General features: G+C 34.4%; 1 protein-coding gene across 2 annotated transcripts in view; it reads left to right on the plus strand.

Moving 5' to 3' along the window:
- Positions 1–191: 191 nt before the first annotated feature.
- Positions 192–4,197, plus strand: part of LOC107558318 (hypermethylated in cancer 2 protein-like) — a 7,439-nt gene continuing 3,433 nt past the window's right edge. The window contains exon 1 of one of the 2 annotated variants that reach the window (XM_016241972.1): positions 192–333. The gene's annotated coding sequence lies outside the window, so the exon portion shown is untranslated. The remainder of the gene's footprint in view (positions 334–4,197) is intronic. The other variant, XM_016241971.1, reaches the window with a different exon arrangement.

Genomic DNA, 4,197 nt, shown 5'->3' on the forward strand with positions numbered 1-4,197 from the left:
ATCCAGTTAGTTGCATGCAATAAATGTATTTTTATACAATTTCATTTCAATATTTTGTCATTTTAGAATGTAGGTTGTTTCAAACAAACAAACAAAAGATAAGATTTTGAATATGTGATATTGTACTATGGCTCAGAACATGAATAGTATCATCAAGCCTTGTGTCACTCTGACAGAGGAACCTGAGGTAATGGTAACAGCTCCAGCAGGACAGGTAGGGGGGGGGAGACTGAGCTCGACTGGGTCAGGGGTCACACTGCCTGCGTCACAAGCTCCTAAGATGGCGTTTTGATGACGACGGGAGAAGCGAGGACCCCTGCCCTTGTTTACAAGGTATCTGAAAATAAAATACATATGCGTTTGTTGTCGCATAGAAATATGATTCAAACAAAGGCGCTGTGTTGAACTGAGGAACTGGTGGTGATTATATTATAACGAGAACAGCGGCTTTAAAGCATAGCGTGATCCGCTTACCTAACTTAACCACGGCAGCCTGGCAAGCTATCATTTCCTGTTGTTTGTTAGTTATTATTTTATAATAGTCAGTGTTTACCTCCTATCAAACATCCATATCGTCGGATTCAGGCGTGGTAGGGGAGTATAAAACCATAAACTGGTCATTTACACGCGCATACACGCTTATAAACGAGCAGTTCCGCATTTAAATGCGTGTGTTTTTACTCCGGACGCACCGTGTGGCTTTTTCGACGAGCATACACTGATATTTTTTTAATAACCTTTTGAAATGAAACCAAAACACGATTTTAAAACGCGTGTCGTTTCGCAATTTTGATCAAAGACCAGCCCTGATTAATTAGCGCATGCGCAGTCTGTCTCCAGGATCTGTTGCTCTGTAACTAGTCATTATTTGCTCTGCATTGTTGTTGTTCGATGCTCAGTAAAGCACAATAACTAACTGAAAAACGGGTGATGAATGTTATTGGACTGTAATTATGACCATTATGCCAGTGTCTATTTAAAAAAGGAATGATCGCGGTACCCGAGCTTGTGCTAAAATGCTGTGGCTTCTGCAGAAATCATAATAAAACTGTAGTGTAAGCTTTAGGAGTCGATTTCATTTTGTTTTCAATAACTTTTTTTTTATATAAAGTCACAGCTGTTTTATTGTAACAGTAACAATAACGAGTGAGTATCAAAATACGCGATTAGCCTAGGTTTTTGGTAAGGGAACACAAACAAAATCACATTTGTTGTTCTTTATTCATAGAGAAATATTTAATAGTAGCATTTACAAGCATTGTAATCAGTCATAGTCGGTTACTGTACACTCCCAAGCAGCTCATCTGCGATATTGTGAAGAGTAATCACATGTAAGCCAAAATTAAGTACATTACATTTTAAAATGCTCAGTCAGATTACAGTTACTTGTTTATGCGTCGCATGATTACATATTATTCACACAATGGGAGTAAATCATTTATTATTTATTGAGTCGCTGTAAATCTTTTTTTGTTTTTTCTTTTCTTTTCTAAAACTACTACTTTATCATACCATTCCGCGTTGACTTATTCACAAATGCTGTGTAAATAGATTTGCAAACCATGCTTCTGAATTTGAAGGGAAAAGGCCCCTTTCAAGCTATTAGACCATGTATGAAACAAATATTGATGCAAGTTACTAAACACTGCTGAGAAACTCTGTTTCTTCGTCATATCTAGTGACCTTAAGTGATTGATGATTCTGGACAAAAATATTTCAAACCTGGGAGACTTTGGGCATGTAATGTCATTGTTGTTTTTATGATTATTAATGTTTGTTCCCAAATGTTTTTGTCAGCCAAACCCCTTAAAATAAAATATTTACTTGAAATATCTCTGAGAAAGTTTATATTTCAAATAATTTAACTACATGTTTACAGTTCTCTGATGTCAGTTAATGGTCACATTGACGTGCAGGTACATATTTATATTTTTAGTGTTTCAATTAGTTTTATTTGACATTTTTATGATTTAATTATTAGCTTTTTATCAATTCACAAACCCATTGCAGTTCTTACATTAAGCCCAGTTTGGGGAAACCCTGGTGTAATGTAATGTTTAATGCATTTTAGGATGTTTATATAAAATGTTTTATATTTTTTTCTCTCTTTGATTTTTAAATATATATGGTAAGTTTAAAACAGGTTTGATAAAAAAAAAAAGAATCTAAAAGTAATCTAAAAAGTCAGAATACATTGCCTAAAATGAGTATTGAGTAACCTAGATTACCTTACTAACTAGTTTCATAATGTAGTTTGTAATCAGTAACAGACTTAAAATCTGTGACTAAACGTCAATACCGTTCTCTTGAACCATAAGTACACAGTTGTGTACCTTAAGTTGTCAAATACTTTTTTGCTTCAAACCAAAGTTTGAGTACTGACGTATCTCAAAGCTATATATATATATATATATATATATATATATATATATATATATATATATATATATATATATATATATATATATATATATATATATATATATATATATATATATATATATATATATATATATATATATATATATATATATATATATATATATATATATATATATATATATTAGTGCTGGGCAAGGATGATTTTTTTATTATCGCGAATAATCGCATGATTTTTCTGCGATTAATCGCATTATGCACAAAATTCAATAATGAATTCTAAAGTAGTGTATTGTGCACTTTTTCATTTAAAAGTACTGCTATATGAACAAAAGTGCAATAACATTTGGTTTGCAAACACTTTAAACAAATAAGGTGCTTTTTTACAGCAATATTCCTTTTACATAGTAGCAGTTAAAATATTTATTGTAAATCACAAAGCTATTTGCCACTGCCAGGGCATTAGTAGGGCACACTGCCGGGGGGGGATTTTAAGTATTATTTAATCTATCTTTTAAGTAATGAAAATTAAACAAATTTGTATTTTTTTTTAAATAAAGGTCATTTAATAATTACAATTAAAATATTTTTAATTGTTTGGTTAAATTGGTTTTAATAATTTTAGTAGTAGTAGTAGCAGCCTGTTACGTACATTCTACTGAACAATAGTAATATATTTCTGCCGCAATGTCTTCATTTAAAAGTTATTATTAAACCGAACTTATATTTTGACGGGTTGCCGTGAATACCTTTACATTTCTGTGTGTATATGATATGAGGAAAGTTTTACTCAAATGAAATGGTCAAATGCTCATGAAGTGACTCAGAGCAGTTCTGGAGATGTTGTTCATGTATTTATGTCCTCATTTAGTGAGACGGCAGACGCTAAAATCACCGGAAGTGTCACGTGCGCTTCAGTACGAGTAGTAAACAAAACCGCTTGTCTGCGCCATTCATTAACACAGAGACACGCAGAATTCATATTTAAATATGAATCGTTTTGCGGCTTAATATTTACAACTACTAGTGGCAGTGTGCTCACTTGTGTGTACACGTGCATCGGGCGGTACTCCGCTGTGCGTGATACAGAGAGTGCGACCATAACTTCGAGACCGAAATGACATGCCGTTGTGTAAATAATAAATAAGATACGGCTATTTAGTAACAAGGTATAGTCCTGTTCTATCGGAAAGGTAACTTTAAATGACTTCTGTTGTGATCTGGCGCTATAGAGAAAATATAATTAAATAAAATTAACTTGACCTTCGGGGGGGTAATGGCAGGGGAAACACTGGTTTTATATAAACGGATGTAGTGTGAGCGCTAACCATGCCGATACTTCTGATAACGTGCAGCATGACTGCGTGAACATTTCTGAGCGGCAAAATTTATAGATCTGTAAAGCAATATATTGTGAGAGGGCAGTGAGTTACCGCGTCCCAAACGACTCAATAATAAACCACAAAGTTAACAAAACGATGCACTCCACTGAGCGAGAGTGCATCTCTGCTGTCTTCACGTGCTATCGGAAACTTCCTGTTTCCCACTTATGAAGTCGTGCTTATGAGCACGTTGCATTCTTTTCTGTTAAAAATAACAGAGGACAGTGCTTTGTGAATGTTGATGCTTAGCCTCAATAATTTTATCAGCAGTGTCCATGTGAGCGCTACTGCCGTCTTAGGCCCACCCCAAATGCTCTCATTGGTTGAGACGCGTGATGACACTCATCCCAAGCCAGTACTGATCAACATCCCACCCCTCCTGTGACCCATGGTTTGTCTGTATGTGTGTGTGTGTGTGTATATATATATATATATA

This window comes from Sinocyclocheilus grahami, unplaced genomic scaffold (assembly GCF_001515645.1).
Source record: "Sinocyclocheilus grahami isolate Dianchi unplaced genomic scaffold, SAMN03320097.WGS_v1.1 scaffold640.1, whole genome shotgun sequence".
NCBI classification, from domain to species: Eukaryota; Metazoa; Chordata; class Actinopteri; order Cypriniformes; family Cyprinidae; genus Sinocyclocheilus; species Sinocyclocheilus grahami.